General features: G+C 49.6%; 1 long non-coding RNA gene across 1 annotated transcript; it reads left to right on the top strand.

The window, feature by feature from the left end:
* Positions 1–2,478: 2,478 nt before the first annotated feature.
* On the top strand, positions 2,479–5,561 carry LOC141371184 (uncharacterized). Its single transcript, XR_012375936.1, has 3 exons — positions 2,479–2,573; positions 2,856–2,971; positions 5,458–5,561. It is a non-coding gene; the product is annotated as an uncharacterized lncRNA (long non-coding RNA).
* Positions 5,562–23,621: the final 18,060 nt, after the last annotated feature.

Genomic DNA, 23,621 nt, shown 5'->3' with positions numbered 1-23,621 from the left:
GGCTCACTAGTTGACAGCCGTTCCTATGGAGCTGTCAAATGATTTCCTAGTAACCCACTTTTAAGTATGAACAGATAGCAGGGATCACTACATGTGTGCAAAAAGTCTTCCATTGAACGATGAAGAACAAACAGAAAAACAGAAAAAAAGAAATCTGACAAAATGGAAACCACACAGAAAGCAGATGAAAACTAACAAAATAAAAAGCAATATAAAAATTAGTTCCAGAGAAGGGCCCCTCGATGGCTCAGTAGGTTAAGTGTCAGACTCTTGATTTCAACTCAGGTCATGATCTCAGGGTCCTGAGATTGAGGCCCACTTCAGGCTCTGCATTCAGCAGGGAGTCTGCTTGAGATTTTTTCCCTCTGCCCCCACCCCCGCTCACGTGCTCTCTCTCTTGCTCTCTCAATCTCTAAAAATACGTAAATCTTTTTAAAAAAACTATTTCCAAAAAATAAAAAACTATTTCCAGAGAGATGAGAATGTGTTGTATTAATGTAATAAAAATAAAATACTATAAAAGGAATCATTCAAAAAACAAGTGTTCTTAAAAATGAAAAATAATTTAAGAGGATAGCTGCTTGCCTTCAATATAAAAGTGTAGAAATAAATTTATGGAAATCTCCCACAAAGTACAACAAAAAGACAAAGAGTTGGGAAAATGGGAGAGAAAAAATAAGAACATTCAAAGATCAGTTGAGAAGATCCAACATATGTCTTATACGAGTATCAGAAAAGGAAAAACAGAGAATATAGAGGGAGGAAAATAAGCAAAGAAGTAATACAAGAAAAATTCCCGGTACTAAGAGACATGCTTGAGATCATCCAGAACCATGAGCCGAAAAGGACTTCTCTAAAGCCACATCATTATAAAATTTCAAAACACTACTGATAAAAAAAGAAATCCTAAAAGCTTTTATGGATTAAAAAAAAAAATAGGTCACCTGCAAAGAAAAAAGAATCAGAATGGACTCAGATTTTTCAACCACAGCAGTAGAAGCTAGAAACCCATGAATCAGTGCATTCTAAGTGCTGAGGGACATGGCTTTCTATCTAGAATTGCATACCCAGCAAAACTATTAACCAAAGGGAGGGTAGAATAAAGACATTTCAGATATTCAAGATCTCAATATACATATCTATATACCCCTGCCAGGAGCCTAGTCTCCTGACCCTGTTTTTTTATTTAAAATGTTCATATTTGGCTCATTATTGAATTGGTTTCCTATTGCTATATCAAATTACCGCAAACTTGGTGGCTCAAGACAATACAAATTTATTATTTTACATTTCCATAAGGACAGAGTCTGACATCAATCTCACTGAGCAAAAACCTAGGTGTCAGCAGGACTTCATTCACTTCTGGAAGCACAAGGGGAAAATCTGCTTTCTTGCTTTTCCCAGCTTCTATAGACTGCCTGCATTCTGTGGCTCATAGCCCCGTTCCATCTTCAAAGCCAGCAGAATCTTCATCATTTCACAATATATCACATCCGTCCCTCTGACTCTGCTCCTGTCATTGTATTTTCTTCCCTGATTCAGGCTCGTCTGCTTTTTTCTTCCACTTTTGAGGACCCTTGTGATGACAGCAGTCCCACCTGGACACCCCAGGCTCATCTCCCTCACTTAAGGTCAAGCTAATTAATAGTAGAAATTCCATCTGCAGCCCTAATCCCCCTTTGACATATAATTGAACACATTCACAGGTTCTGGGGGATTAGGACTCAGACCTTGGTGGGGGTGGGGCGCATTATTCTTCCCACGACAATCACGGATTTTGTTTTGCATTCATTTTAATTTTTTTTAAATATAGCATGAAAATATTATTTCTCTTGATTACTGGGTTGTGTTTGTTTGTTGGGGGGGGGGTTCGTGCCTCTTAAATTGATCCTGAGCTGAGTGTCCTAATCCAGGCTCTATCTATTTTTCCTTCTTTGCCCATCCTTTCCAGCCTCAGGCTCAGCCCAATGAAGCATCCTGGGCCTCAGGCTGCCCAAAATCCAGAAACATTCTGCAGGCTCTTTCTCAGCTATACATTTCTCCGCTCCAGTTCGAGAGATGCGGGCTCAGGTTGCCGATTTGCAGAAGGGAAAAGAAGCTGTTCGATTCCTCTCGGGCCCCAGGGAGGGGCCAGGCCCCCACTTCTACACACCTGATCCCCCCTCGGGGCTGCAGAGATGGCCAGCCTTACAGCCTGGCAACAAGCAAGGCAGCCGGGGCTGGAGGTGGGGGGGCGTGGGTAGGAGGGATGAAAGAGGATCCTGACACTGCCTGAAGGTCAGGGGCAGACAGTGGTGTCTGGGTGGTGTCTGGGCCACCACAGGGGTTAGGGGGGCAGTGCTGGAAAGCTGATGCTGCTGACACACTGGAGAGGCCTCTGAGAGGCGGGAGTCTGATCCTCAGCCATCCTAGCAATGTCACAAAGGACACTGCTGGGTGGGGGTTTGGATGGGGAGGGGAGGAAAAGGCTGAGAAATGGGGGTCTCCATCCCAGAGGCTGGGGGGAAGGGGGAGTGCCCAGCAGCGAAGGCATGTGGAAGAGTTCTCAGAATGCAGAGTCCAGGGTGTAGAAGGTAGGATTAACAAGCACACTGTGATTTCTACATCTCTGTGAGTCTGCAAAGCAATCTTCGTGGGAGGCTATGCACTCAAGACCTAAGCTTTGTATAGTTTTTTAAAGTCCCCAGAGCATGTAAACATTCCCATCTTGTTCTCACCACAACCCAGGAGGCAGGCAGGAAAATTCCCATTTTGCAGATGAGAGAACTCCATGCGGGAAGTCTGAACTGTCCTCGAGGATCTGAGCCCAAGACCTCCCAGTTCCCTCGTCTTCACCTGCTGGCCTTGGTTTCTAGGATGCGACGGGAGAGTGATGAAGGAAACTGGGAGCAGGCAAGGGTCCAAGGCCAGATAAGGGACAAACAACACCACGGCCACCCCCAACAACATGTCTGGCTCCGAGTGTTCCCAGGTAGGACAACGCCAACCTCAGCTCACCCTCCTGGAGTCTGCATCCAAGGGAGCAGGCAGAGGAGCTGAGAGGAGGAGCCAGCATGGGGATGTTGGGGGACACACCCCCTGCTATCCTGCTCTCCTTCGTTACCCATGTCCGCCACCACAGAGGGGCAGACCTTGGGGTCCAGTGTCATGGGTCTTAGGCACCCCCTCTCCTGGGCTGAAGGTGGACCTGGTTGCCTCCTCTCCCCATCCTGCTCCAGGACCTCTCCCCTTCCCAGAGATAGATCCAGAGGTGGAGGTCCCTACTCAGGCCTGCCAGGCTCGCAGACCCCCCCCGCCTTGCTGGCAGGGCACATTGAGGAAGGAACTCTAAGGTAGCCTCTCTGAAGACATCCATTCCACTGCCCCCTACTTCATTTTATGATACCTAGACACTGCTAGGCACATAGCAGGGACTTCGCAAATAGATTGATTCTCTTCTCTCTCCATACTATGGCAAAGACTCCGGGAAGAATTGTCCCCCCTCAAATAGGTGCTGGAGGCAGGCTGGGGTGTTCAGAAAGCCATGCAACCTTCCTGGGTCCTGCCAGCATGGAAAAACCTTCTGCATGTCCAGCATGGCCTGGTGGGAGGCAGCGAGAGGGACAAGGTGCCTTCTTGGGGTGCCCTCTTGGGGTGCCCTCCATGCTACCCTCAGAGGCAGGTGTGACTGGTAGTGATGGGTCTTCTAGATGGAGTGAGATGATGGAGCAGGTCCCATTCCCCCTCCAACCACCACCACCAGGGCTGGCTGGGTCCTCTGAACCAATTAGATGAGAACCAGGTGCAAACTGAGGGGTTGAGTCCCAACGGCCTTGAAGTTGGTAAGTTTTCCACCAAGAGCGCTGAGGGAAGGTCACGGATAACTGACAGGTGGAGAGGGGCAGGCAGGAGGTAGGGATAGCCAAGGATCAGGCACGGAAAGGAGACAGAGTGGCTGGAGGGGTAAGGGCGGGGTGGGGGGAGGAAAGGGAATTCGCATCCCCTGAAAGGGGAGGGGGAGGGGGGAGTTGGAGCCTGGCGTGGCCCCCTCAGGACTAGGGGCTGCCCTGGGCTCTGGAGAGGGTGGGGCAGTTTGCAGCTTGAACAGGGGTTTCTCTGAGCCTCAGGCTGCCTGAATCTATCACTTCCAGGAGTGGGGGAAGGGAGGGGTGGGCTGGGAAGGTGCCAGGAGGGCCAGCAAGCTGAGGGGTCAGAAGTCCTGGTCTGGGCCAACAGAGATCACAATGCTTAACCCTCCCCTGGGCCTAATCAGAGGCTTTGAGCACAGAACTGTCAACTTATTACTCAAATGACCCAAGCTGTTGACCCACAGCTAATCACTAATGGTTTGCATATTTTGCATATCATTTGCATTCTCCTGGGGGTCTCCCGAAACCTCTGCAATGGCTCCCTAGAGGCCCAGCCCCTGTTTCGCAGGTCTCCATCCCCCATCCCTCTGTCCCCCCATGTCCCCGAGGCCCATTTCCCTACTCAGCTGCCTCATCTGAGATCAGACAGGGCAGGGCATGGGTGGGGGCATCTCTGAACGCTAAGGGCACAGCAGAGGCCGGAGGGCCAGCTGAGAGCAGCTGGGGGCACCTTGAAAGGGGGTGACCAAGACCTGTCTGGTGATTAATCCTCCCGCTAATGGAGGCTTCACTGCCACTGGGGCTTTTAAGGAAACTCAGGGAAGCCCTTTAGCGCCATCAGAACTGTCTTGGAGGTCCTCGGCGGGCTCATTAGCAGCCCTCCACCTCGCAATTAGTAGCCCCTCCTCTGAAAGGCTGCAGGAAGGGAAGAAAGCTTTGTAGGCCCTCTAACGGAGGGCCTGAGCTGCAGCAGCCTCCCCCACTCCCCCACTACCCCCCCCCACCCCCAACGCCTGCACACCCAACTCTCCGAAATGGAGCGCAGTTACCCCTACCTAGCTTCCAAAGCACACCTTGCACCTGGGAGGAATTTGTATTCATCCTGACCTGTCCTAGACAAGGAAAGCAGGGCCCAGAGAGGCCACCAGAGGCCACTCAGGCCATGGGGGATAGCCACCCTGGAGTCAGGTATCCCAGCACTGTCCCCACTGCATGCGCAGCCTCCATTCTCCTAGGCTTCCTCCCCCAAGTTAGGGAAGGCAGTCCCTTCTCTAAGGGCTTTAGAGGGCAGGCAGGCCACTGAGCTGGTTAGGACCTATCCCAGGCCAGAGGCCAGATGTGACAATCAATCCCTGGGAGTTTCCTATCAGCCCAGGACGCTGGGGTCCTCCCATATTTGGGGCAAGAGCAAATGAGGTGACCCAGTTCACTTCCAGAAGTGGCTGTAAAGCTCCCCATTGCTTGTTGCATGACTGCTTACAGCAACAGTGACCTCTCTAGGGGGAAAATCATGTGCAGAGAGGGACAGTCATAATTCTCTGATAAAGCCTGCCTAGAAGGAAGGATTTGGCACAGGAGAGACTTCATTTTCTATTTATTCCACAAATAGGAGCATCCACCCTGAGCCAGACCCTCTGCTGCGTACAAGATGGCAAAGAAGTAAAAGAGACATATCTTGACTCTCAGTCCAAATGAATAAATGATTTGGAGCAAATCTTTTAAATTATTCTGTGACTCAGTTTCCCCAGCATTCCTGATGCTCTAGGAAGCCTGAAAGGCCAGAGAGAATTGGGTCTCAGGGAGCAGTTATGGATGACAGTAGAGATGACAGTAAAATTCTATAGCATAGCATCGGCCACATGAGTCCTCAATAAATGGTCATCAATGTTGTTATGATTATTTTGTTGTGGTGGTGGTTGCTGTTGAGATAGCTTTCTGACCTCAGAATCCCAGCTGGAAATTATATACTGCGACCCCCTTTCCCAGCTCCCAACAGATTACAGATAGAGGAAATGGCATTTATTAAGCACCTACTGTATATCAGGTGCGGTGTTGGTCACTTTGCATGTGTTATCTCATTTAATCCTCACGATCACCTAGCAGAACAGTCAACACTTGACATCTTCCCTCTCTCTCATTTCAGAGATGAGGAAACTGGGGCTCAGAGAAGCTACGTAACTTGCTAAAGAATTCTTCACCCATAATTCCAAGGTATGGGTGGAATGGTGGCGGGTTCTTTACACACCACCAAGCAATTCTCCATGACACCAGCTGGGTATCCTAAAATTCAACTCAGTTCTGATAGAGACAGCAACAGACCCCACAGCTTAAAGGCTCTGTCCCAAAAGACTGCCCCCCACCCCCCACTTCAGATGCCAATCACAAGCCAAGGTTATTACCTGTGCTTTTGGCCAGTTGGTTATAGACTAGAGGTTCCCACAACCCCATCTTTGGGTTTGATTAATTTGGTAGAGTGGCTCACAGTAGTCAGGAAACCTGTTTAAATCTCTCCATTACCCGTTTATTACACAGAACATTAAAAGATACAAATTAACAGTCAGATGAAGATATACACAGGAACAAAGGAACTTCTGTCCTTGTGGAGTCTGGGGCCCAGCATGGTGGCATGTGAAAGTTCTCTGAACCCCTTCTTTTCGGGGTTTTATGGAGGCTCCATTATACAGGCACGATTGATTAAATCATTGGCCATTGATGATTGATTCAACTTCTAGCTCTTCTCCCCCACTCCCCAGGGAAATCAGGGGGGTGGGACTGAAAGTTCTGACCTTCTAGTAAAGGTTGCCCCCCCGACAACCAGCCCCCATCCTTAAAAGGTTTCCAAAAGTCACCCCATTAACACCAACACAGGTGTGGTGTAAAGGGGCTTGTTATGAATAACAGACACCCACATCACTCTTATGGCTCTGAAGCCATTTTAGAAACTGAGGACAAGAAACTAAATATTACGACAAAAGATGTTCCCATTGCTCTTATTACTCAGGGAAGTCCAAGCATTTTGGGAGCTGTGAGCCAGAAACCATGAACAAAGACCAAACATATTTCTTACAGATCACAATATCGCACTTGCCTGAGATTACACTGCTCTTAATGTGCAGAGCATAACAGGTACAAGAATGTTCATGGAGCGTTATTCATAATAGCCAAAAACTAAAACAACTCAGATATCTATCAAGAGAAGAATGGTTGAGGGTTGCCTGGGTGGTGCAGTTGGTTAAGCATCTGACTCTTGGTTTCGGTTCAGGTCATGGTCTCGGGGTCGTGAGTTCAAGCCCCACAGCCTCGGACTCCTCTCAGTGGGGAGTCTCCTTAAGATTCTCCCTCTCCCTCTGCCCTTCCCACTTGCGTTGCCTCTCTCTCTCAAATAAATAAATAAATCTTAAAGAGAGAGAGAGAGAAGAATGGTTGCATGAACTGTCATACAATGGAGTACTCAGTAACAATGAAAACTGCTACAAACAGCAACTGGGGTGAATCTCAGACATAATGTCCAGCAAAAGAAGCCAGATACAAAAGGGTATGTTCTGCATGGTTCTATTCATACAAAGTTCACTAACAAGCAAACCTAATCTGTGGTGGTAGAGATCAGAGTAATGGTTACCTCGAGGTGGCAGGGGGTGGGTGGGCATAGACTGGGACTGTGGCAAGAGGGGGTCCCTGGGGTGCTGGGACTGTTGTTTTTTTTTTTTTAAGATTTTCCTTATTTATTTGAGAGAGAGCGAGCTTGAGTGAGAGAGCACAAGCAGGGGGAAGGGACAAGGGGCAGAGGGAGAGGGAGAAGCAGACTCCCCACTGAGCAGGGAGCCCGATGCGGGACTCGATCTCAGGACCCCAGGATCGTGACCTGAGCTGAAAGCAGATGCTACACCGACTAAGCCCCCCACGCGTCCCTGGAACTGTCTTCTATGGAGATCTAAGTGACTGATGGTTCCGAGGGTATGTGTATATCTTTGAGCTCCACCCTAAATGTTCCCCCCCCCAATGAAAGAAAGTAAGTAAATAAATGTGTAATGTGTATCATTTAAAAAGAAGCAGGGCTAAGATAGGATAGCCAAGAAAACTCTGGCTTTGCATCCTGCCAGGAAGTGGGGATGGAGAGGCAGACGCTGACCCACTCTCCCTGACTTGGGAGGGAGAGGTCCTGAGTCTCTGCAGAGAGGGAGGGGTGTCTGCATCCTGTGCCCCCCACCTCCCCCAGGGGAAGGCACTTACCATGACAGTTCCCCCTCTATCCCAGGAGGGGAAGGGGAAGGAAGAAGGAAGAAAAAACGGAAAAGAAGGAGAACAGGGAGGGGGTTGGGGCACAGGAGGGGCAGATAGGGGCACATGTCCTCAAAGCCTCCAGTGGTTCTGATTTGGGCGGGATAAGCTCAGTGAGACATTCTTAGTCTCTCAGGGAGGAGGCATGGTGCTGGCAGGATCCTGGGAGGCTGGGGAAGACGGAGACATTTCTGTGCATTTTGATGGGTCATGAAGAGCATTCACCCTGAGTGCTAGATGATATGCCAGGGCATGTCCCGGATGGGGAGGGCAGGGAGGCTGGCTCCCTGGCAGATCTCCTGGAGGGGCGGACTCCTGCTGGCTCTTGTACCCTGACCCAGCCTCCAGGCCGGCCCTCAAGCCTGGAGCCCACCCAGCCTGCCTTCCCTCTGGCTTCTTTCCATCCAACCACCGGCTTCTTTGTTTCTGACCTCCCCTGTACACCTCTCTTCCTTCTTGCCTGTCCCTGTCTCTCCATCTCCATCTCCCACCTCTCCCTGCAGCACCCCTCTCTCCTCCCTCCGATTCCCAAGGCATGTGGCTCCTCTCTGGCCCAGTATAAATAATAGAAATTAATTTGTCAGCCAGCACACGCAGCCCAGTCGGCGCAGCAGTGAGCTGAGAAGGAAAGCTGGTTGAAATAATTATTCTTGACTTAAGAAATCGTTCTTTTTATTCCTGAAGGCTAATGGAGTGAAAGCAGTGCCTGGCCGGGCTATGCTGATGGTGGACAGTGTGGGCCCAGGGAAAGGGAACAGAAGCTAACCAACTCACTCTTACGGTTTTGGGGACAGGATTTTTGATCAGGAGTGCTCCCTTCAGCCCCTGATTCTCTCCTGGGCCCAGACACCCGTCAGAGGGAATGCTCCCCCACTACCCGGGGTCAGGGGTAAGCAGGTGTGGAGAGGAAGCCACTGTCCAGAGGGGAAAGAACCTAACATTCACCCAAATTCTATAATTCACCAGGCACTCTGCTAGACACATGACTCGTGGGCACACACTGAATCCTACTGCCACCCTAGAAAAGAAGTCTGATGTTATTCCCATTTGTCTGGAAACCTGAGAGCATAAGCAACTTGTCCAGTATCTAAAGGAAGAACGTCCAGTGCCCAAGGGCAGACATGCAAACTTCCTCACCCCAGCAGGAGGACGGAGGGAAGTGATGGGTGGGGGAGCTTGAGGAGGGCACCCATCAGTCCTGACAGGAAACACTGGGCACACTCAAAGGCTTAACTGAAGGCATAAATGAAGGAACTATTTACAGAGGTGTGGGCAGCTTTAAAGAAATGAGTAAGAGATGATGAAGCACCCAGGGCTGGTGGAGGAAAGGGAGGGGGGACGGGAGGGAGCAAGGGAGGGGCCTGGCAAGAGCTGTAGCTGTGGGAGCCGGCAGCCCACCCAACAGAAACTACAGCCTGTGGCCTCGGTGGAGAGATGCAGCCCGGGCCCAAACTGCAGCCTGGAAAAGGGAGGGTGGGTGGCGCTAAGTACCCTGGCCTTTCTCTCCCGTTGCTCTCAGTTCCACTACTCGGGCCTCCGTCGGCCCAGCCCACCTAGAAGCCAGAGAACAGAGACCAAAAGATGAGGTCTGCTTTCTGGGGTACAAAGCAAAGTGGAGAAGGGCAGAAAATGGATCTGGAGGGAAGCAAATAATGAGTCCACGGCAAGTTCTCTCCAGAGGGGTGGGGGAGGCGGGCTTGTTGAGAAAGGACCAACTGGGTCCAATGGAGAATAGGGAGTCTAGAGGGGAGAGGAAGGGAGCACCCCCAGAAGAAGGGAGGTACTAAGTTTGGGCGTCCTTGGGCTTAGAACCAGAGAGATCCACATAGAACTGGTACCCCCAGAAATGGCTGACTAACCAGCCAGGAGAGAGTGAGTGGTTCCCTGGAGAATGGGAGGCTGCCTGCAAGTGTGGAGGAGGGAGAGGGAGTAGGAACCAGCTGAGTGATTTCCAGGCTCCAAGCACTGACATGCTTGCAAAGGGATGAGGGATGGCCAAGTCGGGAGAGAGAGGGGGCACCCAGTCTGCATCAAAGTATCCAGGTAGGAAAAGGTGTGGGGAGGGGCGGGGGGGGATGTCGTCTAATCCACTGGCCCTCCCTGCATTTTGGAGGTGAGGGAATGTGGCCAGAAAAGGCTTTGACTGCCCCACGTCCACATGGCGGCAGGGTGGGGGCGGGCTGCTCAGGCTGAGCCAGTGAGCATGTGAGACCTCAGGCCTGGAGCATGGCCTCCCTGCTTTTCCTGTAGTCCCTCATCCTGTCCATCCTCCCTCCACACAGCAGCCACCGGGATCTTTCCAAAACACAGGCGCGATCACGTCAGTCCCGCTTGAGTCCCTTCCATGCTCCCCACGCCACAGGTCAAGTCCAAAGTCCTTTTTTTTTTTTTCTCTTTTAAAGATTTTACTTTCTTATTTGAGAGAGAGCACAAGTGGGGTGAGGGGCAGGGAGCCCAATGCGGGGCTCAATCCCAAGACTCCGGGATCATGACCTGAGCTGAAGGTAGATGCTTAACTGACTGAGCCATCCAGGTGCCCCCAAATCCAAAGCCCTTTGTTCCTCCAGGGCTGCCAGGCAAGCCCCCTTTCTGACCTCACCCACCCCACACCCATATTGAATCACAAAGTGCCCAGAATGTCTTTCCCCAGACACAGTCCCCTCAGCTTAAAATTATCTTCCCTCCCTACTTGCATCCCATCTGGCTAATGCCCATTTGGCCTCATTATAGACATGGCTTCTTCCATAGCCTTTTCTGCCACTCCCTTGGCTTTCTATTTCAGAACATAGTTCCCCCATTACAAAACTTCTTACTCGACAAAGGTACTTGCCTATGTTCTTATCTTCAACTCACCATGACTGTAAACCCCATGAGGGCAGGAAACTTTTGATTGACTTGTTCACTCTTAGAAGGCACTGCCTAACATGGTACCTGATGCTAAGTAGGTTGCTTTGGATATATGTTACAATCCATACAAGGGAATGCTACGTGGCTGTATACAAATGAGGAAAACTTAGGTATTCATGTGGAACCACCTCCAAGATACCCTATGAAAAGTTCAAGACTGTGTATGTTTGTGTAAAGCATAGGAAAATAGAACATATGTGGATTTATGGGTCTATACATATCTTCAGAAGGAAGCTCAAGAAACAGATGAAGTAGGTTGTCTCAGAACTAGGTGGTTGGGATTAGGAGTGGAACGTGTTTGTGGCTATGGGATTTGGGGATCTATTCATTAAAAATAAGATTAAAACTAACTGGGAAATATCTGATAATTAAATGGATGGCCCGGAAGCCCTGGAGTGTGGAATGTGTAGGTTTGGTTGGAGCAACTTGCCGCTGTCAGCCCCTCCTCCTGGGATGTCCGGACCCTGGGCCCGCCACCAGTCACCTGGTGCCATCTCAGACCCAGAGGGGCTGATGCAGACAGCAAGCAGGTGATCTTCCCTAAGTGAGAGAGGGTCTCAGAGAGATTTCTCAGGAGCTCAGGGAGCAGGCAAGGAAGTGGGGTTTGGAGGGAGTGTCTGCTCCCTGACTTCCTTCGGCCTCTCCGTTTCCACAGAAGACAGAAGAAAAGGGTGGAGAATGAACTCTAATAGGAAGGATGAAAGTTAGACAGCAGAGAGAACTTTCTAGAAAGAAAGGCTGAGCTGTTTCTCTGTCCTTCCCGGCTGGCTGGAGGGCAGCTTTTGTGTCTATGCACCCTTTCTCCCATGCAGCAGATAAACCACAGGGATTGTTTCCTGGTGAATGGAATCAGACAGCCACCGCCACCCCCCCCCAAATGCCCCGCACCAGTGTGAGCAGCCCCACCCTCCCGGGCCCTCTTCTCTGCCCAGGGCTGCCTACCAACCCTGGTCTCTCCTGCCCTAGCTTCTACTCTCAGCCACAGGCAACAGGTAAAACCTCTGAAAGCAAAAACCATATCACAAATTAAACTGAAAGTGTTCAGAACCACCAGGGGTAGCAGGCAGAGGCCTGGGAGGGGGGAGCGGGGAAGGGGTAGGGGGTGTCACCAAGACAGAAAAGTTTCCAGCTCTCTTCTCCCTAGGGTTGGGATGAAAAGAAAGTCAGAGCTGTCCAAGGACTCCCCCGCACCAGCCCAGTCCCCACATACTCCTCCTTCTCACACTCACTTTCCCACGCTGAAGGGCCACAGCCCACCCCTCTCTGAGAGACCCCCTGGAGCAAGTTCCCCCAGACTCCCGCATCCTACTCTGGCCATCGGTCGCCCTCAATGGGACAGAAGACTCTGGGCTTCAAGCCAACTCCCCTCTAACTCACCGAGAGACCTTCCACAAGCAGCTTGATTCTTTCCTCAGCAGTAAAATCCAATAAACCCTGGAGATTTGGATGAGGTGAAGCGCCTGCAAGGGCTTCGAACACTGTCTCTTATTTAACGGAATATGGCGGATCTTTATTGGGATCTGCCAGTTATTGATGCCGTTTGTTTTGCATGGCGTGTCAGGGTACAACTCCACAAACCAGGGATAACGTTCCTTCAAGGTGATTTGGGGGATGGCTAAGGGAAGGAGGTGCCCCCCCTGCTCCTAGAGTAACAGGCAGGAGACAGAACAGTGGGTCCAGAATCCAGAGCTCTGGATTCTCCCCAACTGCTGAGGTGGCCCCCACCCCACCCCTCCCTTAGGCAAAGCTTCCATTTATTCATTCTGCTTCAGGTGGCCATCAGGAGCAGCGCGCTCTGAAGGAATTTGGGGGAGGGATGGGTAAACATTAAAATGATTTATTTAAATTGAGATATAACATCTATGCAGTGAAGTGCATGAATCTTAAGCGCACAGCTCAATGAATCTTTACGTATGTATACACTCATGTAACCACCACCTACATCAAAATATAGACTATTTCCACATTTCCAGCACCTCAAGAAGTATATGCCCCCTCCCAGCCAACACCCCATCCAGAGGTAACCGCTACTGTGATTTCTACTGCCAAAAGTTAATTTTGCCTCCTATTGAACTTTATATAAGTTGAATCATACAGTATGTGATGTTTTTTTACCTGGCTTCTTTCACTCAACATTGTATCTGTGAGATACAGCCCTGTTGCTGCATGTGGTTACAGGAATTCTTTTTCATTACCGAGTAGTATTTTATTGGGTACATGTAAATATACATAATATATACATAATCATAATTTATTTAACTTCACATTGGTGGATATTTATGTTGTTTTCAGTTGTTGGCTATTATGAATGAAGCTGCTCCAAACACTCTTGTGCTTGTCTTTTGATGAGTCCATTAACATTATTTTGAGACACACACTTGACTTTTAAAATAAGCAACAACATACCACTTTCCATTTCTTCCCACTGAGCTGTGCCACGCTGGGATGAGATTATCGGAGCTCTGCACTGTGGGTGTGTGTGTGGGAGGGGAGGGCAGCCTCGGGACCCCCTGGTCAGAACCCATAAGCCTCCAACTACACCGCCCCTGGCACAGCAGAGACCCTGGCCAAGGTCCGTACCCATTACCTAGGGGCAAGAGAAACAGAAGAGGTTCTTAAAACCTGCTTGGGTATGTCTAGCATGGATTTTAGGGCAGAGATACTATTTCAAAGATGAGGAAACAGAGATCTGGGCAGGCTGAGCGACCTGGGTTCAAATGTTGGCTCTGCCAACAGCTAACTGTGTGGTCTTGGACCAGTTTATTTAAGTATCTGAGCCTCCATTTTCTCACTTGGAAAAATAGGAATAATAATATTTACCTCATAGGGTTGTCAGGTGAATTAAATAACAGATGTAAATCACCTAGCATAGTACTTGGCATTTATAAGAATGATTTTTTTTCTTGTTTATTTTCTGCTCAAGGTCATGCAGCTTGCAAGCAGAAAAAAAATTAGAATCAGAGCTCTTAAAGGGAAGGGAGAAGAGTGGAAAGGAACATTTTTGAATGCCAAATTAGGAACCTTGGGTCATGCTTTGTGTCTCTGTGTTCTCAGGATCCAGCATAATACCTAGCATACTGTTGGCGCTCAATAAATGCTTATGGAATGACTGAATGGAAGAGCAGACAAATAGGCGCAGGCATTCACATGAAAATTGCTTTTAAGCCTTGTTTTAGACTGGCTACCGGCTGGGATTTCTTGGAATGGAGAAACTGGCTGGGTGGGACCACAGGGTTGGTGGGTGTCCCTGGCAGGCTCTCACCTCAGCCAGGAAGGGTTTCTTGGCCCAGCAGATAATAAGGTTGGGTTAGAGAGTACATGTCAGGAAGCAGGGAGAAGGGGACTGTGGAGCAGAGGAAGAGGCATCGGGAGCAGGGGAACCACAGGGGAACCATATGGGCAATGGATGGAGCTCTCACCGGGACGCGTTAAATATGGGGGCTCTGGGGGGCTGGGCATACTGCTGGCTGGCCCAAGAGGTCCGCCAGGGCACCTGGGAGGTGAAGCTGCCCGCTCTGTCCCTCTATAACCCCGGGAGCCCTGCAAGCAGGTTTGCAAAGAATATGCAGGAAGGCAGGGAAGCCGGTCAGGGATTCCTGCCCCCACCTCAAGGAGGTGGGGAATGTTCTCTTGCTCATTCATCCTTTGGGATGACTCATGGCTGAGCTGTCAGGAGTGCAGAGGGTTCCAGGGAGGAGGGCTGCTGCCTCGCCTATCTGTGCACAGTCTTGGCAGCGTCACAACACGAGTGTTCCCAGGCTGGCCACAGGGGGGCAAGGGGGAGCCAGGCCTGACGATCGGGCCATCTGGGCGATTCCAGCGCTGGCATGAGCACTGGACTGTGAGTCAGGGACCTGGGTGCTAGTCCTTCCTGGGCCTCCTCCATACTGGCCACCCTGGGCAAGTGACTTCCCCGCTCTGTGACTCAGCTAACTCCCAAATGGGCAGGAGGGTACCCCTCCTGTCTAAACCTAGGATGTCTCAGGTTGCATAAGTCCGGGAAGTCTTCCTGGTTGATTTATATAGTTAATCATACTCCCAGTCTTGTTCCCCAGAAAGGCTCAGGGAAACCGCTTTCCTTGAGGTTATGTCTCACAGATCCATTTGGGTGCACCTGGGGAATGAGAGAGCGTGGTAGTGCCAGGCAGACTATGCTAAATGCTTTGCTCTCAGCATCTCTGTGAACACTCACAACTGCCCTTTAGGCTAGACCTGAGGATGAGGGGCATCTTTTCTGATCCTTTACTTTTATATTGAGCTACCACTTATATGCAATAAAGTGCCCCAACCTTAAGTGAGCATACAGCTTGATGAATCTCTACCTAAAGGTACTCCTGTGTAACCACCCAGATCCAGATACAGAGCATTCTATTAGTGCTCCAGAAGGCTCTTTCATGCTCCATCCCCGTCAATACCCACCATAGATAACCTTTATTCTGACCTCAAAATACTATTTTTGCCCATTACATAGATGAGGATACTGAGGCTCAGCAATGTGAAGTGACTTGCCCTAGCTATTCATGGCTAGAAATAGCGCTATGGATGCTTTTGGAGGGATAGGGTGTTCCGAGAACTTGAACAAGGTTGCAAGTGCTAGAGCCCAGCGACACCATCCAGCGGCTGTCCACCTGGCTCCCACTGTCCACATGGCCGCCAGCTTGAGGCAGGGAACACGGCGGCTTCCACTGGCTGAAGCCATGTCCTCCCTCCACCCCTCCTGCTCATCATCCCTGCTGGTGCCAGAGTGCCTCACCTTGCCTGGAGGGTCCCCCCTGGGAGAACAGAACAAAATCCAATCCCAGAGGGCTTAAACCTGCAAACCTTTACTGAGAAGTGATTGAGACTTCAAAGTAGGAGTGAAATCCAGCAATTTCCTATTAGTAGCTGGTAATCTCTCTCCACGACCCAGCCCTAGGCCACCGGTGGGGAGGTGGGGTGATGGGGTGCTTGAGACTGTCTTGAGGAAATCTTGCCTCTCCTGGGTCCTCCCTGGTGCCTGTCTGAGCTCAGGCTAGAAGACTCTTGGCCCTTGGGGCTATCACCCAGGAAGTGACTGCCCACCACCCCCCCCCAGTCTTTCCAGGAACCTAGGCTCAACCTCCTTCTCTGAGAACACGCTCTGGCCAGTGGTATCCCAGGTATTTGCCAGCCCCTCACGTGGAGGTTGTCCATCCCTGGGAGGACGACCCAGAACTTGTGTTTTAATGTACACACTTGTGTTGATCTTGACCTCAGAACTCTCCTTATCACCAACCCCCACCATGCTTCACTCCTTCTTTAAAATTTGCAAACACCTTGCCCTGTGCTCCTGATTGTAGGAAACAGCATGACCTAACGAAAGAAACACTGGCTCCCGTGTTTATGGAGATGAGCTTGAGTTTCAGCTCTGGCAATTTCTCTACTATGTGACGTTGGGTAGATTACTTAACCTTCCTGCTTCAGAGACTGCTAGTGTTGCCTTTCTTCTTCTACAGTAATAGAACCTCCAAATTTTAGCTCAGTACATGGCCACCCAGAAAACATTTCCCAGCCTCCCTTGTACCGAGGTGGCCATGTGACTAAGTTCTGGATATAAGCAGAAATGTCACGGGGTAGTCTGGGGAAGCTTCCTTCACAATCAGGCATCCTTTGCCCTCTTCTTCATTCTTCTGTCACCTATCTTCTACCTGGAACAAAGATGTGATGGCTGGAGCTCTAGCCATCATCTTACACCATGATACCAAGGGCTAGACTCTAGGAAAGGTAGAGCAGGAAGCCCTGAGGATTTGATGCAGCAGAGCTGCCCTACCAGCCTGGACAGCTCACCTCTGGACTTGCACATAAGAAAGAAGTAAACTCTCCTGGGGGTCTTTCTTCCTTGCAACAGAACCTATTCCTAACTAGTATATCCTCTAAGCCTCAGTTTCCTGATCTAAACAATGGAGATAATGATGCGTGCCTTGAAGCCTGCTCTGAGAAAAATTAAGGAGGATAACATACAAAAAGAGCCTAGCATGCATAGTAAATACTCATAAAATCTGCCTACATACCCCACCCCAGTGTCTACATTCAGGTCAGGCCTGAGCATCCCCTTCACTTGGCACTGGAGATATAGAAATAGAAGATGCAGTCGTTATCCTCAGGGACTCGCAGTCCATGGAAGTCAGAAAGGTAAACAGACACGGTTGCCAGTGCTCAGTTGGTGGAATTATAATCGAAGCATGGAGGAGGAGTGCCAAATAGAAGAGGAGGTGGAGTGCAGACTGGGTGGAAGGGATAGGGCCAGGGGAGGCTTTGTGGAGGAAGTGATGCTGAGCTGAATCTCAAAATGGAGGAGAAGTCAACCAAAAGGGAAGACATCCTGGTAGAGGACACCACATGTGTAAAGGCATGGGGGCGTGGCTGCGTGAGCTGTATTTATGGAACTTCAGGAAGCCATTAGGACTGGAGCCCAAGTGGGAGGAAGCAGCTGCAAGAGATGAGGACCTTGCCTGCCATAAGCTGTTTTTTTTTTTGGCCACAGTACCTGCTTGACCTTGATTAATGACGGGTGACTGAAGTGGGAAAGTGTGTGTTTGTGTGTGGGGGGGGACATATACACAAGTTCACACATACACAGAGAATAAGATTATATACGTATATAAGCCTGTGTTTATAGTACTCTGGTTGCAAGCAACAAAAACTAATTTAAGGAAGGGGAAATTTATTATTATAAAGACAGAGGAGTGTCTTATGAAATCTGCAGGTACCATCACAGCTGGACCCCAACATGCAAGGTCTGTGCCCCACATGAGCTTAGATTATAGGACCAGTCTCAAGTCAGATCTGACTCAGACTCTCTGGAATTCTCTTTCTCTCCCCCAATTTCTTTTTTTTTTTTTTTAAGATTTATTTATTAGAGAGAGAATGCAAGAGTGTGCACCCAAGCAAGTGCTAGAGCAGGACGCAGGGCAGAATCCCTGAGAGAGAATCCCCAGGCAGACTCCCCACTGAGTGTGGAGCCAGGGGCTCCATCCCAGGACCCTGAGATCATGACCTGAGCCAAAATCAAGAGTCGGCTGCTTAATGGACTGAGCCACCCAGGTTCCCCTCTCTCTCCCAATTTCAAATGCCTAGGCAGAGCCTCCAACTGTTGAAGCACAGGGCAGGTGCCATCCTGATCTGATCCCAGGGGCTAATGGATAGGGCCATAGTAAACTACCTTGGCCCCAGGAGACCATCCCTGTGAAAGGAAGAGGGGCAGTTTGGGGAGTAATGGAGGATTGGGTATCCAGCTCCTCAGGAGTGTGGGACCTGAGGAGGAGTCTCAGAGTCCAAGATGAGATCAAGGTGCCCGCATTCTCAATTCAGTGTCTTATAACTAATAATAATGGTGTGATACTACTAAGAATAAGCAAATAATAATGTAATAATATGAACCATGTCAGACCAAGGACTTATTCTATTGGTGGGTACTATTCTAAGCATTTTAAGTGTACTAACTCATTTATTTATTTATTTATTTATTTATTTATTTATTTATTTAGAAAGTGAGAGAGCTCGCACATGGGTGGTGGGGGGAGAGGCACAGGGAGAGAGAGAGAATTTTTTTTTTTAAGATTTTATTTATTTATTGGCAGAGAGAGAGGTAGGAGAGAGGGAACACAAGCAGGGGGAGTGGGAGAGGGAGAGGCAGGCTTCCCACGGAGCGGGGAGCCCCATGTGGGGCTCGATCCCAGGACCCTGGGATCATGACCCGAGCCGAAGGCAGACGCCTAACGACTGAGCCACCCAGGCGCCCGAGAAGAGAATCTTAAGCAGACTCCACACCCAGTGTGGAGTCCGTTGCGGGGCTCCATTTCATGGCCCTGAGATCATGATCTGAGCCGAAATCAAGAGTCAGAAGTTCAATGACTGAGTCACCCAGGTGCCCCTTAATTCATTTCTTCTTCAAAACAGCCCCAGGGGAGGTATGATCATCATACCCACTTTGCAGATGAGGACACTGAAGCTCAGAGTGCTTTATTCACTTAGTCAGGGTTACAAATCCAGAAGCCAGGGGTTGAATCTGGGCAGCATGGGGCCAGATTATGTTTTTTTTTTTTTTAAAGATTTTATTTATTTATTTGAGAGAGAGAGAATGAGAGACAGAGAGCACGAGAGGGAAGAGGGTCAGAGGGAGAAGCAGACTCCCCGCTGAGCAAGGAGCCCGATGCGGGACTCGATCCCGGGACTCCAGGATCATGACCTGAGCTGAAGGCAGTCGCTTAACCAACTGAGCCACCCAGGCGCCCCAGATTATGTTTTTGTAACCGTGGCCCTTCATCTCCTCACCCCGACAATGCTATGGAGATTCCACTGTGTCTTCCGACTTGTGCATTTGAGCCTTGGTCCCCAACCCACGTGCCTATGCACCCACACCCACACACCCACACACACAGTACAACTTGGGTGTGTACCATTCTCTATTTGGCTCCCAGCCCAGGCTCAATTACAGAAAAGTGCTTGGGATAAAATGCCTGGCCTGGTTGCTTGGAGTCTGCATCAGTTCTCACATCCGCGCTAATTGTCCCTAGGCCAAATTGTCCCAAACCTTTATGCCTTCTTTTCTTCTCTGCTATCAAACCTGTTCCCATGGAATTATTTGAAACTCATTTTCACAAATATGCAAACGATGGGAAAGAACTTAAGATTCGACCCTGTACTTAATAATCCTTTAAAAGCCAATGCCATGCTCTTTCTCTAACATCATCCATGGCTCCCCATTTATTTCAGAACAAAACTCTAGCCTAGCATTCAAGTCCCTCCAGCACTGAATCTGAACCATCTGTTCAGCCTTATGTCCTACTTCATACAGCCAATGTTGTATAAAACAGCCAGGCTCCACTCTAAGCACTTTAGGTATATTCATTCATTTGATCCTCACAATAACACCATAAGGCAGCCGTACTAGTATTGCTCCCATTTTATGGATGAGGAAACTAAAGCACAGGGAGGTAACAAACTCAGCTCCTCTGGCTCCTCTGGATCAACTCAGGGTCTTTGTCGGCCCCATTTTGATTCTCCTCTCCTTCCAAATCCTCTCTGTCTTTGTTCCTCAATCAACTTTTGTATGTGGGCCTCTCCTTCCACCTCCTGGTCCTGCCCTATCTTTCTGTGTCTGCCTGCCTCCCCTCCCTTCATCCGTTTAGTACATACACGCGTGCACACACCACACACACTTCTCGCTCCAATCGCTCATCATCTATCAAAGTCGAGAAGGGGAACTGGCCTTGTGAACTAAGTTCTGTGCCATCAGTAAAGGGCTAATGCCTCCTTCTGCAGGCAGCTGTTGGAGAGGAGGTGGGGGGACATGGATGCCTGGGGTTAGGGGAGACAGGGTTCAGGGCAGTGTCCTGGTGGGCAGAATCTCCCTTAATCCTCTGTGTCCTCAATGGGCTTTGGAGTGAAAGAGGCTTTAGTGGATTTAACCTCAACTCTTCAGGAAGGGTCTGGAAAGTGATCTGGATTCCTTGCAGTCCACCTCTATTTCCAATTACCTCCCAGAGCTTGATAGGAAGACACAGGTGAGGTTCCCATGTATGCCAGGCCCAGCCCCTGGGTCCCTAAAGATAAGGCTCCATCCAGAGCTGCAAGGCAGGGACAGCCTAAGGAGGCTGTAGCCAGAGGGAGCAGGCAGTCAGAGGCCCAGGGGAGCCGTGAGTCTGATCCAAAGAGGAACTCCATAGAGGAGCTAGAGGAGTCAGAACAGCCCTAGTCCTTCTCACTGCACAGTATACCCACCGCTTTCTACCTTGTCCCCAAGACGACAGTGCACAGTGTCTACCAGAATGGAGTGATTAAGGCGGCTCTTCTATACACCTAGAAGGGGCAGAAGCTATACTTGGAAGTCACTGCCATGCTGAGGGACCAGTGCAAAGATGAATGAGGTGCTCACCCTTCTGTCTTGTCAATGGATTCTTTATCCTCTGCATTAGGGTCTCCTAGCATGGTGGAATTAGCAGAAAAAAATCAAATCAGCCCAAAGACTTGGCACAAATGCATCTGGGTCCAGATCAGCACATTTTGAAAAGTTGGTGAACCTAACAGCCATGAGTCAAATAAACATCCAATGAACATAAAGCTGGTGGATGGACATCCTCCAGATGATGAATGCACTTCTGGACTCCAGAAATCAGAAATTCTGCCAGGAACAGATTTTGGCAAGAGATAGAAATATAGCAGACACATATACACAAAACAGATTATGATGAAATCCAAGGATAGGAGGTGCGATTTTAATTCTTTTTATGATCATGAAATCTAGTAGGGGGGTGGGGAGCCTCTCAGGCTCTTGGACTTTGTCCTGTGATTGCAAATAATTTTCTTTGATTTTTTTTTTTTCCTGTGTAAGCTGGAATGCTCTGGCAAGACCTTCTTCAGGACCACATAAAAGCTTTAAGAGATTTATACATAGAGTTAAAATCCCGGATTGTTTCCCCACAGTTCGGTTCTGTAAATTGAAATAGCTGAAGGGAGAGGTGGAAGGCCACATTAGAGGGGGGACGTGCCCCCCACCCCCTCTCCCAGGGCAAATTCATTACTATTGCCTTTGCTAACAGAACCTCTGACTGCTGAAAGATAAATCTCCTCTCCCTTCCAGGCTTTCTCCAGACTCAGGCCCCAGAGGGCAGCGCCCTGGGAGAGCCTTGGCCCAGCCCCCACCCTACCTGGGGGCTATGGCCATTGAGTACTAGGAAGATAGTAAGGAATTCTATTAGCCCAGTCTGTAAGAAGTGCTGGGGGCCTAGTTCTATTGGAAAATTGCCTCCTATTTGGAATTTCCTTCTTTGGGGAATCTTCTCTTGGCAAGAAATTTGTCCGTCCTTGGAGAATCCCAATCTATTTCAAACTCTTCACTTGGGGCGGGGGGGGGGGCGTCTTTACCAATGGAGAAATTCTAAAGGAAAACCTCTTTCTTGGTTTCTTGCTGGGCTGGGTAAACTGGGGTACTAGAGTGGGAGAGGAAGGCTTCTGGATGAAAGAGGTCAGGGTTCCTGGTGTTTAGTGCAAAGGTTGGATGGTCATTCATTACTTATGTTAGAACAACGTTAATATGTTTTAAGAAACTATATGGGGGGGCGCCTGGGTGGGTCAGTTGGTTAAGCATCTGCCTTCAGCTCAGGTCATGATCCCAGGGTCCTGCTCAGTGGGGAGCCTGCTTTCCCTCTCCCTCTGCTGCTCCCCCTGCTTGTGCTCTCTCGCACGCTCTCTCTCTGTCAAATAAATAAATAAAATTAAAAAAAAAAACTATATTGGGAGGTAGGGTAGGTGAGACTGGCAGAGAGTGAAAGACACATGTGTGTCAGGGGACTTGGAAATCCACTCCTCCCTCAGACTTCCCCCTTTCTCTGGTCCCCCACTCCCTTCCTCTATGGCCGAGCTTCCCAGCTGCAGATGGTCTTCTGGGGACCACTGGGGACATTTGAGGACAGAAATGTCTAGTGACATTTCTGGTTAACACAACAGGGGGCGTGGGTGCTACTAGCATCTGGTGGTGGACACCAGGGATGCTATTAACCATCCTACAATGCAGGCCCCCACAACAAAGAATTATCCAGCCCAGAGTGATAACAATGTTGAGGTTGAAAACCCTGCTCTGGGGCAATGGAGCCCTTTCTGTGGAAGGGTGAGTGGACCCAGGGATCAAGTCCTGGTGAGGGAGCCTTATGCGGCTCTTGGCTCGGTGGGCAAAAGAAAAAGCCATTCTGCCCTGTTCTGCAGCTCCAAAAACTTGAGAGTGAGGGGGAAGTGGCAAAGGGGCCATCTGTGGACAGCAATTAGGTGGTCCAGGTTGGCTTGGTCTGAGGTGGAAGAAGAAAGAGTGAAAGTGACGGGATTCTCCACCCCACCTCCCCACCATCTAGATGAAATCTGCGCAGTGCAGCCTGTCCTTCCAGAGCAGGAGGTGGGGAGTGTGGGTGAGGGGGCACCAAGCTGGCCACACTGCTATTTTCTGGGCCTCTGTCTCTACAACGGATCTCAGGGGCGGCATTACTGCAGCCCATTACAGCCCCAAACAGAGACAAATACAGTAGCATTAATTTAATTTTATTTACATTTCAGAATCATTTAGAGGGAATAAATTGAACCAAAGTTGATTGAAAGTGTCCTCCAGGATAGGCCCTGAGCTTCCTCAGGCTGCCAGGCCTTGATGGCTGATGGCTGATGGCAGTGGTTTTTTTGCCCGGGAGCACCAGTCTCCCAGGAAGGCCGGGCAGGAAGCGAGAAGCCCTGAGGGGCCAGCTCACAGCCCGAGGCAGAGGGAGGGGCCCCTCCGCTTCTCATTTCACTGCCCTCCACCAACTCCTTAAACAATTTGTCCTTTTCTCCTCTCCAGTTTCCCTCACAGGCCTAGGATGCCTTCCTCCTACAAACCCATCCTTTTGTTCTATTCAGTGACAACATGCATTAACTGAGCCCTGATGGTTTCTAAGTTCTGGGGATATGGAAATGGACAAGCCACCTTCATGGACTTTGGAGTCCGGCCTCAATGTCCAGTTTCACTCTTTAAGTCCTTTTTGATCAGGGCAAGTTATTTAACTTCTCTGGGTCTCAGTTTCTTCATCTTTTATCTTTTTTTTTTTTTAG

This window comes from Callorhinus ursinus, unplaced genomic scaffold (genome assembly GCF_003265705.2).
Source record: "Callorhinus ursinus isolate GAN/ISIS: 27379988/994484 unplaced genomic scaffold, GSC_fseal_2.0 scaffold59, whole genome shotgun sequence".
Lineage (NCBI taxonomy): Eukaryota > Metazoa > Chordata > Mammalia > Carnivora > Otariidae > Callorhinus > Callorhinus ursinus.
Note: the sequence above shows the minus strand (reverse complement) of the source record. Positions and strands in the feature narration are given on the sequence as shown.